The sequence below is a fragment of the Lepisosteus oculatus genome, unplaced genomic scaffold, assembly GCF_040954835.1.
Source record: "Lepisosteus oculatus isolate fLepOcu1 unplaced genomic scaffold, fLepOcu1.hap2 HAP2_SCAFFOLD_68, whole genome shotgun sequence".
NCBI classification, from domain to species: Eukaryota; Metazoa; Chordata; class Actinopteri; order Semionotiformes; family Lepisosteidae; genus Lepisosteus; species Lepisosteus oculatus.
In genome coordinates, this window is record NW_027168235.1 from 162420 (window position 1) to 179624 (window position 17205).

The window sequence follows — 17205 nt, forward strand, 5'->3', positions numbered from 1 at the left end:
ACGACCTCCCCAACATTTTGGGTTGTTGCATTTTGCTTCAATGAATTTTAACCTTTTCTTTTAGACATTAAGAGGAAGGACACATTCACCCTTGGTAGAGATTCAGTTGTTCTATGAGATGTCAAGGTGAGAATTAACCACATCAGGCATAAGTCAATCCACATGACTGGAAATGGGGCAATGAACAGGATATGGGGATTTTGCTAGTTATAAAGTACAATAATCATCATTACATGATCTAAGACTACTGAAGTATAAGCTGTGTCCCTGACTGATTAATTAGCAAATTCATCTTTGTAGAGTGCAGCTACTATCTATTCAGTGGCATTTCCTTAAAACAATTGTATTCCCACATTCTGAATATGGAGTGAGATCATGTAGAGAATGTTGGACTTGTAATAACTAATTGAAGGATAATAATAATCAACGAAAGTGCTTAAAAGTATCAACAAATGCCTTCAAAGTACTTGACACGTACTTTGATTTCAAAAGGGAAACATAATTAATGCTTACGTAAGATTTCTCTTGACTTCTCAGGAGTATACTAACTCCAAGGACAAGTAACATCACAAACCATTATTTAAGTGCTGATGTTGGAGCTGCAATACTACTACCAAGACAAAAAATGATACAGGTAACACTGCTTTCAGATTTCTAAGAATTGCTAAAATAGTATGTTTACAGAGCATTCAGAGTTGAGAATATGACAAGTTCCTACCATCTCAAACACTGCCAATCTAGAACAAAAAGAAAGTACTTGAACGCCTGCAGTAATCGAACACAAACCAGAACATATCAGTGCATGACAAGGAAATGTAGTCACAAAATGATTCTACCCTTTCAAGTCCCAAAAAGGACCGAGGAACTTACCGGAGGCGATACCTGGATTTCAAACAGAGTACAATGTAGCCACTGTAGGGGAGAAGATCACAGAGAGCTCTTCTCAGATTGCTCAGAGTCAGCCCCAGCACCCTGTCCTGACTGAAGCAGACAAAGTGGTCAAACAGGTAGGTAGAAATGAGTAAGGAACAGAGAGTATGGTTATTCTTGCATTGTTTTGTTCGTCTGTCAAAGAAAAGAGTGCTTCTGACTTTTGTCAATGTTCATCTTTATTTTAGGAGAAGAACAAACGGTGGTATCACACTTTGCTCAAGTGTATGATACCATGTGTGTACAGCAGACATCACCAAAGGAACAGGAGACACCTGAGTAGAGAACAAGAACATGAAAAGACTGATGAAAAAAAGCACCAGGAGAAATCCATTGAATATGCACAATCTCGTCCAGTATTTCAATGAAAAGTTTCAGTGTTGTTTTTAGTGTCGTCGTATTGCATACATTTAAAACAATGTGTCTTGTTTAATGAACAATTTCATTTACTTTAGTAAAAAGTGTTGTTTACTGTAGTCCTAGCATGGATGCAATTGTTAGAAAAAACTTGAATGAAAAACTGAATGTTTCATACAATATGGGTTTGTGTTAACCCACACACCTAAGTGAAATGTTTGATTACGTTTACAAGACATAACACATAGTTCAGTTGAGTGTGAAAGGGAACAACAGAGAAAGTCACAAACAAAACATTTGTGAAGGACTTGATGAATGTTTTTTCTTTAGAAATGACAAAAAATAAAGAATTTTTCAACAAGATGTCTTTCTATAGCGAGTTTCATTTGAGATAGTCTTTTCTTAGAAGTGCAAGAGTGGTATTCCCTACAACTTATTCCCCAATTTGAACATTCTCAGAAATTAGGAGACGGAAACCACACCTCCTGTAATATTAGACCTTGTAACAAGGCAACTAAGTTTCAATGGCTTAAAAGGTGCAGAAAGAGGCTCATGTATAATGACCTCCAGTGTCCCACAGGTTTCCCAAATCATTTCTTAGAGTATGGAAAAAGAGGAAATAAAGTGTCTACAGAAAGCGTATACCCCCTTGAACTTTGTTCAGTTTGTTGCGCCAGTGCCAGAGTTTCATGCAATTAAATGAGGACCTCTTTCTCACACCACATATGTTATACTTTCAAAGGGAAAAAAGGAAATATTACAATTGTGTACATTTTCACCCACATGTTAATATTTGGTAGAAGCCCTTTTCACAGCAATTTCAGCTGTGAGTCTGTTGGTAATGGGCTCCACCACCTCTGCACCAACTAGATTTGATAATATTTGAGAATTTCAGAAGTCTGTCTGGTTTAGCTGAAGAATCAGTTAAGGTAAGTTTCAGGAAGAGCATCTGATTTCTTTCAAAAAAGCAGAACAGAGAAAAAACACACAATACAAAATCATGAGAATTTGTATCCATATGACACTTTGACTCGAATACTTTTATCAGACCTACACAGAGTATATACTGTACACACTTTTTCAGCCCAGGTTTATACATTTGGAACTGCCATTTGTAGGTGTTTTTGTGTCTTAGCTCAACACTGTGAAACCTGTAGTTACAAACATGGAGGATGAAGACATGAAGACATATATTGTACCTCTGACCGGCCTACCTTCCAAGAGGTGAAAGATGAAACTTTTCCTTTATCGTCAACTCAGTGAATGTCTTTAAACTTTCGAAAACTGTAACAAAGAATAAGTTAAAAAACTTATTTTCATTGGACCCACAGAAAAGTCAAAGTTGTCCATAGAAATGCCCGTCTAAATCAGAAATCTACAGCACAAAGGCAGTGGCCTTTCGGGACATAAAAATGAAATCAGACTTTACTCAGACGAATTGCCCTTGGTCACGGACATCTTGCTATCAGTCACTACAAAGATGTTTTCTCTCGTGCCATGGCTTGCCTGACTTGCTTCTTCTGCTGGATGGCTTCTGGTCGCTGGTCAGGATCGACAGCCAGCATGTCCTGGAGCAGTGTCCTTAGCTCAGTGCTTATGGCTCTATTGACTTTCAGGGGGATGTGGAACTGCAGCCAGGGGTTCTCATCCAGGGCCTCTCCAACAGGCCCTGACAGACATATGCTCCTGTATCGGAAACACACTTTAGTTCAATTCTAAAATATTTCTCATAGGACTGAAGGAACCTTTGCCTGTTAAGAGTTAACAATTAGGTCCTCAAGAACTGTTTTACGGTTTTCTACACTCCTGGCTGGCCAAGGTCTCTTTAAGGTCTCTTAAGTGGAGGTGTAACTCATGTATCCTACATGTGATTTAGCAACATGAAAGGGAATAGCTTCTTATCGGATTATGGTCTTGGTTAACTGCCTAAGGCTGACCTAAGTGCCTAACTTTCTGACTTTCTTTATACCTTATATGTTAAGAAGCTTCTTCTGACCAATCAGAAATGTATGCTTTATGTATGAACATTTTGCTCATCAAAGTGAGTGAGAGACAAGGTTAACAGAAATTAGCCACGGCAGTAAATGACAGCATATTTTTGGGTTCTTAAATGGTCTCTACCTGGCACACCTGCAGTGCAAACTGACACACACTGTTTAGAGAAACAGCTACTCTATTACTAATATTAATGAAACATTTCTTATTCTATGGAACAAAAACAAACAGTAAAACTAAAACACAGATCTCTTAGCTTCCTATTTCATGAACCAGATGACTGGATGACCAAGCCTAACTAGTAGCCAGAACCCCAGTTAACCCTCCGTAACAAAAATTAACCACACGACAGGAACTCTTTCAAACTGAGTGAAAATCATAAATGGATCCATAACTTTACATCAATTTACTATGTTGTGCCAATACCTGCATTTACATTTAGAACGAATGATGTCATAGAACCAGCATCACACCAGTTCCAGGTGTCTCCAAGGAGACAACAGAACTTCAGTTGTGTTTGCTAAAATACACACTTTGAAACATACTGTAACACTTAGTTAACATGTCTGGTTTAGTTGAAGAATCGGCTAAGGTAAGTTTCAGGGTTTAATGGTGGGATGGCACCTGTGCTTTTTTCCCCCAACCGCTAGAATATGATTCGCACCAAACCCAAAAGAAATACTGCACAGTTCAGGAACTTCATCAACCTAGCAACTGTAAAATAAGCTTACAAACAACTGAATTGAAATGCCAAAAAGTTCAGAGAAAGGCACAAACTATGTTTACTTGGGGTTTCCAAAATTAAAGCTAACTAAAACTGTAATGATAAACAATCATGCTGCCAATGGACAGAGAAATTTCATGTTTTTTGAATAATGTATTATTTGTTATATAGGAACCCAGTATAAGGGAATCCCTTGCGATCCTGTCTGCAGAGATAAAGGTAAGTATTTTTTTCTCTTTAGCTCTGTCACTCCAAGAAATATAATGAACATAAATATATTTGCCAATCTTTTCATAGTAATCCAAACAACTCTGCGTGCATCTGACATTTGTAATATTTATCTACCGCAGTATAACTCTTCTGGCAAGGCGATTGGTATTGTACCTTGAAAGAAAACTGATTGGAAATGTCATGTACTCTATGGTTTCTATTGATGTCAAGTGGCAAATGTTGACTGGTGATGTTATGTGAATCTTAGGAAATGGTCATTTTTCAATCGAGTCTATGTTTCTCAGAATTTGAGACAGAGAGGTCAATCTCTGCAATCCGAGCTGAGGGCATTTCTTGGAATGGAAAGGTAAGAGCAACGTGTTCTTTGATATTCTCTTAAGACTCTTCGCCAGATTTGACGATGAAAAATGTAAATAATAATAACAAACATTATTTTATATAGTGCCTTGAAAGGTGGCTTCTTTACAGAATGACAAAACCAACTACAATAAATAATACACAAGATATGCATGATGACAATACACAGTTAGAGGAGACAGTAGATGGTCATTGTCAGTGTATTCTGAAGGTAGTTTTCCAATTTTTTGGAACGGGGTAAAAGAGGCCACCTCTACTAGAATCTTTGTCCTAACCAAAAATGTAACAAAGTATAATAATAATATTAAAAATAATAATGATAAACTTTATCTATAGAGCACCTTTCATACAAATAGTGCTTTGGTGCTTTAAAAACCAAGCGTAAAAATAAAATATTAAAATTGAGAGATATACTTTCAGTTGTAAAGGAAAATACAGCAATACAGTAAAGCAACATACATGTCAATTAAATAAATACAAATTAGGAAAGTCGTAATAAAATAAGAACAATTAAAGAGAACTAAAAAAAGAAACAGAAATAGAAAGAACAAAGAACCACTTTAACTAAAAGCAACATTTTCAAATGTTTTTTAAAACAATGTACCGAGCTTGACTGCCTAATAAAAAGTGGAAGTGAGTTTCATAATTTGGAAGCATAAAAACAAAAAGCAGCCTCTCCACTCTTTCTGCATTTCACATGTGGTATTTGCAGTAGGCCAGTATGTGCAGATCTCAGGTCACGTATAGGAACATATGAAGACAGACATTCAGTAAGGTACAGACGTGCTAGGTCGCTTAAAGCTTTAAAAACAAGTAAAAGAACTTTCAAATTTATCCTAGATAATACAGGTGACCAGTGAAGTTTTTTCAAAACAGGAATGATATTCTCTTTCTTGTATTTGTTAGGATCTGTGCTACTGCATTTCGAACAAGTAGTAAGGGATTTATTGTTTTCTTGGGAAGCCCACAAAACAGAGCATTATAATCATATCCACATCAATGTGAGCAATGGAGAAGTCAAATTAACGTGTCTAAATATCATCTAGTTCTATCCCAGGGAAGAGGGCTGTTGCCTACACAGACGACAAGACACAAAACGCTCAACTGTGCAAAACACGCATAAGGACATCAGTCAGGAGGAACAAGGTAAAGTGTTTTTTCTTCTTCACCATGGTCATGTAGTTTCACTCCAAGCACTGTCATATGAAATAACTGTGGAAACGACCTCCCCAACATTTTGGGTTGTTGCATTTTGCTTCAATTAATTTTAACCTTTTCTTTTAGACATTAAGAGGAAGGACACATTCACCCTTGGTAGAGATTCAGTTGTTCTATGAGATGTCAAGGTGAGAATTAACCACTTCAGGGATAAGTCAATCCACATAACTGAAAAAGGGGCAATGAACAGGATATGGGGATTTTGCTAGTTATAAAGTACAATAATCATCATTACATGATCTAAGACTACTGAAGTATAAGCTGTGTCCCTGACTGATTAATTAGCAAATTCATCTTTGTAGAGTGCAGCTACTATCTATTCAGTGGCATTTCCTTAAAACAATTGTATTCCCACATTCTGAATATGGAGTGAGATCATGTAGAGAATGTTGGACTTGTAATAACTAATTGAAGGATAATAATAATCAACGAAAGTGCTTAAAAGTATCAACAAATGCCTTCAAAGTACTTGACACGTACTTTGCTTTCAAAAGGGAAACATAATTAATGCTTACGTAAGATTTCTCTTGACTTCTCAGGAGTATACTAACTCCAAGGACAAGTAACATCACAAACCATTATTTAAGTGCTGATGTTGGAGCTGCAATACTACTACCAAGACAAAAAATGATACAGGTAACACTGCTTTCAGATTTCTAAGAATTGCTAAAATAGTATGTTTACAGAGCATTCAGAGTTGAGAATATGACAAGTTCCTACCATCTCAAACACTGCCAATCTAGAACAAAAAGAAAGTACTTGAACGCCTGCAGTAATCGAACACAAACCAGAACATATCAGTGCATGACAAGGAAATGTAGTCACAAAATGATTCTACCCTTTCAAGTCCCAAAAAGGACCGAGGAACTTACCGGAGGCGATACCTGGATTTCAAACAGAGTACAATGTAGCCACTGTAGGGGAGAAGATCACAGAGAGCTCTTCTCAGATTGCTCAGAGTCAGCCCCAGCACCCTGTCCTGACTGAAGCAGACAAAGTGGTCAAACAGGTAGGTAGAAATGAGTAAGGAACAGAGAGTATGGTTATTCTTGCATTGTTTTGTTCGTCTGTCAAAGAAAAGAGTGCTTCTGACTTTTGTCAATGTTCATCTTTATTTTAGGAGAAGAACAAACGGTGGTATCACACTTTGCTCAAGTGTATGATACCATGTGTGTACAGCAGACATCACCAAAGGAACAGGAGACACCTGAGTAGAGAACAAGAATATGAAAAGACTGATGAAAAAAAGCACCAGGAGAAATCCATTGAATATGCACAATCTCGTCCAGTATTTCAATGAAAAGTTTCAGTGTTGTTTTTAGCGTCGTCGTATTGCATACATTTAAAACAATGTGTCTTGTTTAATGAACAATTTGATTTACTTTAGTAAAAAGTGTTGTTTACTGTAGTCCTAGCATGGATGCAATTGTTAGAAAAAACTTGAATGAAAAACTGAATGTTTCATACAATATGGGTTTGTGTTAACCCACACACCTAAGTGAAATGTTTGATTACGTTTACAAGACATAACACATAGTTCAGTTGAGTGTGAAAGGGAACAACAGAGAAAGTCACAAACAAAACATTTGTGAAGGACTTGATGAATGTTTTTTCTTTAGAAATGACAAAAAATAAAGAATTTTTCAACAAGATGTCTTTCTATAGCGAGTTTCATTTGAGATAGTCTTTTCTTAGAAGTGCAAGAGTGGTATTCCCTACAACTTATTCCCCAATTTGATCATTCTCAGAAATTAGGAGACGGAAACCACACCTACTGTAATATTAGACCTTGTAACAAGGCAACTAGGTTTCAATGGCTTAAAAGGTGCAGAAAGAGGCTCATGTATAATGACCTCCAGTGTCCCACAGGTTTCCCAAATCATTTCTTAGAGTATGGAAAAAGAGGAAATAAAGTGTCTACAGAAAGCGTATACCCCCTTGAACTTTGTTCAGTTTGTTGCGCCAGTGCCAGAGTTTCATGCAATTAAATGAGGACCTCTATCTCACACCACATATGTTATACTTTCAATGGGAAAAAAGGAAATATTACAATTGTATACATTTTCACCCACATGTTAATATTTGGTAGAAGCCCTTTTCACAGCAATTTCAGCTGTGAGTCTGTTGGTAATGGGCTCCACCACCTCTGCACCAACAAGATTTGATAATATTTGAGAATTTCAGAAGTCTGTCTGGTTTAGCTGAAGAATCAGCTAAGGTAAGTTTCAGGAAGAGCATCTGATTTCTTTCAATAAAGCAGAACAGAGAAAAAACACACAATACAAAATAATGAGAATTTGTATCCATATGACACTTTGACTCGAATACTTTTATCAGACCTACACAGAGTATATACTGTACACACTTTTTCAGCCCAGGATTATACATTTGATACATTTGGAACTGCCATTTGTAGGTGTTTTTGTGTCTTAGCTCAACACTGTGAAACCTGTAGTTACAAACATGGAGGATGAAGACATGAAGACATATATTGTACCTCTGACCGGCCAACCTTCCAAGAGGTGAAAGATGAAACTTTTCCTTTATCGTCAACTCAGTGAATGTCTTTAAACTTTCGAAAACTGAACAAAGAATAAGTTAAAAAACTTATTTTCATTGGACCCACAGAAAAGTCAAAGTTGTCCATAGAAATGCCCGTCTAAATCAGAAATCTACAGCACAAAGGCAGTGGCCTTTCGGGACATAAAAATGAAATCAGACATTACTCAGACGAATTGCCCTTGGTCACGGACATCTTGCTATCAGTCACTACAAAGATGTTTTCTCTCGTGCCATGGCTTGCCTGACTTGCTTCTTCAGCTGGATGGCTTCTGGTCGCTAGTCAGGATCGACAGCCAGCATGTCCTGGAGCAGTGTCCTTAGCTCCGTGCTTATGGCTCTATTTACTTTCAGGGGGATGTGGAACTGCAGCCAGGGGTTCTCATGCAGGGCCTCTCCAACAGGCCCTGACAGACATATGCTCCTGTATCGGAAACACACTTTAGTTCAATTCTAAAATATTTCTCATAGGACTGAAGGAACCTTTGCCTGTTAAGACTTAACAATTAGGTCCTCAAGAACTGTTTTACGGTTTTCTACACTCCTGGCTGGCCAAGGTCTCTTTAAGGTCTCTTAAGTGGAGGTGTAACTCATGTATCCTACATGTGATTTAGCAACATGAAAGGGAATAGCTTCTTAACGGATTATGGTCTTGGTTAACTGCCTAAGGCTGACCTAAGTGCCTAACTTTCTGACTTTCTTTATACCTTATATGTTAAGAAGCTTCTTCTGACCAATCAGAAATGTATGCTTTATGTATGAACATTTTGCTCATCAAAGTGAGTGAGAGACAAGGTTAACAGAAATTAGCCACGGCAGTAAATGACAGCATATTTTTGGGTTCTTAAATGGTCTCTACCTGGCACACCTGCAGTGCAAACTGACACACACTGTTTAGAGAAACAGCTACTCTATTACTAATATTAATGAAACATTTCTTATTCTATGGAACAAAAAAAAACAGTAAAACTAAAACACAGATCTCTTAGCTTCCTATTTCATGAACCAGATGACTGAATGACCAAGCCTAACTAGTAGCCAGAACCCCAGTTAACCCTCCGTAACACAAAGTTTAACCACACGACAGGAACTCTTTCAAACTGAGTGAAAATCATAAATGGATCCATAACTTTACATCAATTTACTATGTTGTGCCAATACCTGCATTTACATTTAGAACGAATGATGTCATAGAACCAGCATCACACCAGTTCCAGGTGTCTCCAAGGAGACAACAGAACTTCAGTTGTGTTTGCTAAAATACACACTTTGAAACATACTGTAACACTTAGTTAACATGTCTGGTTTAGTTGAAGAATCGGCTAAGGTAAGTTTCAGGGTTTAATGGTGGGATGGCACCTGTGCTTTTTTCCCCCAACCGCTAGAATATGATTCGCACCAAACCCAAAAGAAATACTGCACAGTTCAGGAACTTCATCAACCTAGCAACTGTAAAATAAGCTTACAAACAACTGAATTGAAATGCCAAAAAGTTCAGAGAAAGGCACAAACTATGTTTACTTGGGGTTTACAAAATTAAAGCTAACTAAAACTGTAATGATAAACAATCATGCTGCCAATGGACAGAGAAATATCATGTTTTTTGAATAATGTATTATTTGTTACATAGGAACCCAGTATAAGGGAATCCCTTGCGATCCTGTCTGCAGAGATAAAGGTAAGTATTGTTTTCTCTTTAGCTCTGTCACTCCAAGAAATATAATGAACATAAATATATTTGCCAATCTTTTCATAGTAATCCAAACAACTCTGCGTGTATCTGACATTTGTAATATTTATCTACCGCAGTATAACTCTTCTGGCAAGGCGATTGGTATTGTACCTTGAAAGAAAACTGATTGGAAATGTCATGTACTCTATGGTTTCTATTGATGTCAAGTGGCAAATGTTGACTGGTGATGTTATGTGAATCTTAGGAAATGGTCATTTTTCAATCGAGTCTATGTTTCTCAGAATTTGAGACAGAGAGGTCAATCTCTGCAATCCGAGCTGAGGGCATTTCTTGGAATGGAAAGGTAAGAGCAACGTGTTCTTTGATATTTTCTTAAGACTCTTCGCCAGATTTAACGATGAAAAATGTAAATAATAATAACAAACATTATTTTATATAGTGCCTTGAAAGGTGGCTTCTTTACAGAATGACAAAACCAACTACAATAAATAATACACAAGATATGCACGATGACAATACACAGTTAGAGGAGACAGTAGATGGTCATTGTCAGTGTATTCTGAAGGTAGGAATGATATTCTCTTTCTTGTATTTGTTAGGATCTGTGCTACTGCATTTCGAACAAGTAGTAAGGGATTTATTGTTTTCTTGGGAAGCCCACAAAACAGAGCATTATAATCATATCCACATCAATGTGAGCAATGGAGAAGTCAAATTAACGTGTCTAAATATCATCTAGTTCTATCCCAGGGAAGAGGGCTTTTGCCTACACAGACGACAAGACACAAAACGCTCAACCGTGCAAAACACGCATAAGGACATCAGTCAGGAGGAACAAGGTAAAGTGTTTTTTCTTCTACACCATGGTCATGTAGTTTCACTCCAAGCACTGTCATATGAAATAACTGTGGAAACGACCTCCCCAACATTTTGGGTTTTTGCATTTTGCTTCAATGAATTTTAACCTTTTCTTTTAGACATTAAGAGGAAGGACACATTCACCCTTGGTAGAGATTCAGTTGTTCTATGAGATGTCAAGGTGAGAATTAACCACTTCAGGGATAAGTCAATCCACATAACTGAAAAAGGGGCAATGAACAGGATATGGGGATTTTGCTAGTTATAAAGTACAATAATCATCATTACATGATCTAAGACTACTGAAGTATAAGCTGTGTCCCTGACTGATTAATTAGCAAATTCATCTTTGTAGAGTGCAGCTACTATCTATTCAGTAGAATTTCCTTAAAACAATTCTATTCCCACATTCTGAATATGGAGTGAGATCATGTAGAGAATGTTGGACTTGTAATAACTAATTGAAGGATAATAATAATCAACGAAAGTGCTTAAAAGTATCAACAAATGCCTTCAAAGTACTTGACACGTACTTTGCTTTCAAAAGTGAAACATAATTAATGCTTACGTAAGATTTCTCTTGACTTCTCAGGAGTATACTAACTCCAAGGACAAGTAACATCACAAACCATTATTTAAGTGCTGATGTTGGAGCTGCAATACTACTACCAAGACAAAAAATGATACAGGTAACACTGCTTTCAGATTTCTAAGAATTGCTAAAATAGTATGTTTACAGAGCATTCAGAGTTGAGAATATGACAAGTTCCTACCATCTCAAACACTGCCAATCTAGAACAAAAAGAAAGTACTTGAACGCCTGCAGTAATCAAACACAAACCAGAACATATCAGTGCATGACAAGGAAATGTAGTCACAAAATGATTCTACCCTTTCAAGTCCCAAAAAGGACCGAGGAACTTACCGGAGGCGATACCTGGATTTCAAACAGAGTACAATGTAGCCACTGTAGGGGAGAAGATCACAGAGAGCTCTTCTCAGATTGCTCAGAGTCAGCCCCAGCACCCTGTCCTGACTGAAGCAGACAAAGTGGTCAAACAGGTAGGTAGAAATGAGTAAGTAACAGAGAGTATGGTTATTCTTGCATTGTTTGGTTTGTCTGTCAAAGAAAAGAGTGCTTCTGACTTTTGTCAATGTTCATCTTTATTTTAGGAGAAGAACAAACGGTGGTATCACACCTTGCTCAAGTGTATGATACCATGTGTGTACAGCAGACATCACCAAAGGAACAGGAGACACCTGAGTAGAGAACAAGAATATGAAAAGACTGATGAAAAAAAGCACCAGGAGAAATCCATTGAATATGCACAATCTCGTCCAGTATTTCAATGAAAAGTTTCAGTGTTGTTTTTAGTGTCGTCGTATTGCATACATTTAAAACAATGTGTCTTGTTTAATGAACAATTTCATTTACTTCAGTAAAAAGTGTTGTTTACTGTAGTCCTAGCATGGATGCAATTGTTAGAAAAAACGTGAATGAAAAACTGAATGTTTCATACAATATGGGTTTGTGTTAACCCACACACCTAAGTGAAATGTTTGATTACGTTTACAAGACATAACACATAGTTCAGTTGAGTGTGAAAGGGAACAACAGAGAAAGTCACAAACAAAACATTTGTGAAGGACTTGATGAATGTTTTTTCTTTAGAAATGACAAAAAATAAAGAATTTTTCAACAAGATGTCTTTCTATAGCGAGTTTCATTTGAGATAGTCTTTTCTTAGAAGTGCAAGAGTGGTATTCCCTACAACTTATTCCCCAATTTGATCATTCTCAGAAATTAGGAGACGGAAACCACACCTACTGTAATATTAGACCTTGTAACAAGGCAACTAGGTTTCAATGGCTTAAAAGGTGCAGAAAGAGGCTCATGTATAATGACCTCCAGTGTCCCACAGGTTTCCCAAATCATTTCTTAGAGTATGGAAAAAGAGGAAATAAAGGGTCTACAGAAAGCGTATACCCCCTTGAACTTTGTTCAGTTTGTTGCGCCAGTGCCAGAGTTTCATGCAATTAAATGAGGACCTCTTTCTCACACCACATATGTTATACTTTCAAAGGGAAAAAAGGAAATATTACAATTGTATACATTTTCACCCACATGTTAATATTTGGTAGAAGCCCTTTTCACAGCAATTTCAGCTGTGAGTCTGTTGGTAATGGGCTCCACCACCTCTGAACCAACAAGATTTGATAATATTTGAGAATTTCAAAATGTCTGTCTGGTTTAGCTGAAGAATCAGCTAAGGTAAGTTTCAGGAAGAGCATCTGATTTCTTTCAATAAAGCAGAACAGAGAAAAAAACACACAATACAAAATCATGAGAATTTGTATCCATATGACACTTTGACTCGAATACTTTTATCAGACCTACACAGAGTATATACTGTACACACTTTTTCAGCCCAGGTTTATACATTTGGAACTGCCATTTGTAGGTGTTTTTGTGTCTTAGCTCAACACTGTGAAACCTGTAGTTACAAACATGGAGGATGAAGACATGAAGACATATATTGTACCTCTGACCGGCCTACCTTCCAAGAGGTGAAAGATGAAACTTTTCCTTTTATCGTCAACTCAGTGAATGTCTTTAAACTTTCGAAAACTGAACAAAGAATAAGTTAAAAAACTTATTTTCATTGGACCCACAGAAAAGTCAAAGTTGTCCATAGAAATGCCCGTCTAAATCAGAAATCTACAGCACAAAGGCAGTGGCCTTTCGGGACATAAAAATGAAATCAGACATTACTCAGACGAATTGCCCTTGGTCACGGACATCTTGCTATCAGTCACTACAAAGATGTTTTGTCTCGTGCCATGGCTTGCCTGACTTGCTTCTTCTGCTGGATGGCTTCTGGTCGCTAGTCAGGATCGACAGCCAGCATGTCCTGGAGCAGTGTCCTTAGCTCCGTGCTTATGGCTCTATTTACTTTCAGGGGGATGTGGAACTGCAGCCAGGGGTTCTCATGCAGGGCCTCTCCAACAGGCCCTGACAGACATATGCTCCTGCATCGGAAACACACTTTAGTTCAATTCTAAAATATTTCTCATAGGACTGAAGGAACCTTTGCCTGTTAAGACTTAACAATTAGGTCCTCAAGAACTGTTTTACGGTTTTCTACACTCCTGGCTGGCCAAGGTCTCTTTAAGGTCTCTTAAGTGGAGGTGTAACTCATGTATCCTACATGTGATTTAGCAACATGAAAGGGAATAGCTTCTTATCGGATTATGGTCTTGGTTAACTGCCTAAGGCTGACCTAAGTGCCTAACTTTCTGACTTTCTTTATACCTTATATGTTAAGAAGCTTCTTCTGACCAATCAGAAATGTATGCTTTATGTATGAACATTTTGCTCATCAAAGGGAGTGAGAGACAAGGTTAACAGAAATTAGCCACGGCAGTAAATGACAGCATATTTTTGGGTTCTTAAATGGTCTCTACCTGGCACACCTGCAGTGCAAACTGACACACACTGTTTAGAGAAACAGCTACTCTATTACTAATATTAATGAAACATTTCTTATTCTATGGAACAAAAACAAACAGTAAAACTAAAACACAGATCTCTTAGCTTCCTATTTCATGAACCAGATGACTGAATGACCAAGCCTAACTAGTAGCCAGAACCCCAGTTAACCCTCCGTAACACAAAGTTTAACCACACGACAGGAACTCTTTCAAACTGAGTGAAAATCATAAATGGATCCATAACTTTACATCAATTTACTATGTTGTGCCAATACCTGCATTTACATTTAGAACGAATGATGTCATAGAACCAGCATCACACCAGTTCCAGGTGTCTCCAAGGAGACAACAGAACTTCAGTTGTGTTTGCTAAAATACACACTTTGAAACATACTGTAACACTTAGTTAACATGTCTGGTTTAGTTGAAGAATCGGCTAAGGTAAGTTTCAGGGTTTAATGGTGGGATGGCACCTGTGCTTTTTTCCCCCAACCGCTAGAATATGATTCGCACCAATCCCAAAAGAAATACTGCACAGTTCAGGAACTTCATCAACCTAGCAACTGTAAAATAAGCTTACAAACAACTGAATTGAAATGCCAAAAAGTTCAGAGAAAGGCACAAACTATGTTTACTTGGGGTTTACAAAATTAAAGCTAACTAAAACTGTAATGATAAAAAATCATGCTGCCAATGGACAGAGAAATATCATGTTTTTTGAATAATGTATTATTTGTTATATAGGAACCCAGTATAAGGGAATCCCTTGCGATCCTGTCTGCAGAGATAAAGGTAAGTATTGTTTTCTCTTTAGCTCTGTCACTCCAAGAAATATAATGAACATAAATATATTTGCCAATCTTTTCATAGTAATCCAAACAACTCTGCGTGCATCTGACATTTGTAATATTTATCTACCGCAGTATAACTCTTCTGGCAAGGCGATTGGTATTGTACCTTGAAAGAAAACTGATTGGAAATGTCAGGTACTCTATGGTTTCTATTGATGTCAAGTGGCAAATGTTGACTGGTGATGTTATGTGAATCTTAGGAAATGGTCATTTTTCAATCGAGTCTATGTTTCTCAGAATTTGAGACAGAGAGGTCAATCTCTGCAATCCGAGCTGAGGGCATTTCTTGGAATGGAAAGGTAAGAGCAACGTGTTCTTTGATATTCTCTTAAGACTCTTCGCCAGATTTTACGATGAAAAATGTAAATAATAATAACAAACATTATTTTATATAGTGCCTTGAAAGGTGGCTTCTTTACAGAATGACAAAACCAACTACAATAAATAATACACAAGATATGCATGATGACAATACACAGTTAGAGGAGACAGTAGATGGTCATTGTCAGTGTATTCTGAAGGTAGTTTTCCAATTTTTTGGAACGGAGTAAAAGAGGCCACCTCTACTAGAATCTTTGTCCTAACCAAAAATGTAACAAAGTATAATAATAATATTAAAAATAATAATAATAAACTTTATCTATAGAGCACCTTTCATACAAATAGTGCTTTGGTGCTTTAAAAACCAAGCGTAAAAATAAAAAATTAAAATTGAGAGTTATACTTTCAGTTGTAAAGGAAAATACAGCAATACAGTAAAGCAACATACATGTCAATTAAATAAATAAAAATTAGGAAAGTCGTAATAAAATAAGAACAATTAAAGAGAACTAAAAAAAGAAACAGAAATAGAAAGAACAAAGAACCACTTTAACTAAAAGCAACATTTTCAAATGTTTTTTAAAACAATGTACCGAGCTTGACTGCCTAATAAAAAGTGGAAGTGAGTTTCATAATTTAGAAGCATAAAAACAAAAAGCAGCCTCTCCACTCTTTCTGCATTTCACATGTGGTATTTGCAGTAGGCCAGTATGTGCAGATCTCAGGTCACGTATAGGAACATATGAAGACAGACATTCAGTAAGGTACAGACGTGCTAGGTCGCTTAAAGCTTTAAAAACAAGTAAAAGAACTTTCAAATTTATCCTAGATAATACAGGTGACCAGTGAAGTTTTTTCAAAACAGGAATGATATTCTCTTTCTTGTATTTGTTAGGATCTGTGCTACTGCATTTCGAACAAGTAGTAAGGGATTTATTGTTTTCTTGGGAAGCCCACAAAACAGAGCATTATAATCATATCCACATCAATGTGAGCAATGGAGAAGTCAAATTAACGTGTCTAAATATCATCTAGTTCTATCCCAGGGAAGAGGGCTTTTGCCTACACAGACGACAAGACACAAAACGCTCAACCGTGCAAAACACGCATAAGGACATCAGTCAGGAGGAACAAGGTAAAGTGTTTTTTCTTCTACACCATGGTCATGTAGTTTCACTCCAAGCACTGTCATATGAAATAACTGTGGAAACGACCTCCCCAACATTTTGGGTTTTTGCATTTTGCTTCAATGAATTTTAACCTTTTCTTTTAGACATTAAGAGGAAGGACACATTCACCCTTGGTAGAGATTCAGTTGTTCTATGAGATGTCAAGGTGAGAATTAACCACTTCAGGGATAAGTCAATCCACATAACTGAAAAAGGGGCAATGAACAGGATATGGGGATTTTGATAGTTATAAAGTACAATAATCATCATTACATGATCTAAGACTACTGAAGTATAAGCTCTGTCCCTGACTGATAAATAGCAAATTCATCTTTGTAGAGTGCAGCTACTATCTATTCAGTGGCATTTCCTTAAAACAATTGTATTCCCACATTCTGAATATGGAGTGAGATCATGTAGAGAATGTTGGACTTGTAATAACTAATTGAA

The 17205-nt window shown here is 37.0% G+C and overlaps 2 long non-coding RNA genes across 2 annotated transcripts; one reads left to right on the forward strand and one right to left on the reverse strand.

Moving 5' to 3' along the window:
- Positions 1-627: 627 nt before the first annotated feature.
- Positions 628-13947, reverse strand: LOC138233640 (uncharacterized). The gene is made up of 6 exons (XR_011187568.1): positions 13773-13947; positions 8325-8394; positions 6685-6795; positions 2794-2973; positions 2502-2571; positions 628-981 (listed from the first exon to the last, which is right to left on the reverse strand). It is a non-coding gene; the product is annotated as an uncharacterized lncRNA (long non-coding RNA).
- LOC138233641 (uncharacterized) lies at positions 11055-11901 on the forward strand. The gene is made up of 3 exons (XR_011187569.1): positions 11055-11103; positions 11515-11611; positions 11823-11901. It is a non-coding gene; the product is annotated as an uncharacterized lncRNA (long non-coding RNA).
- Positions 13948-17205: the final 3258 nt, after the last annotated feature.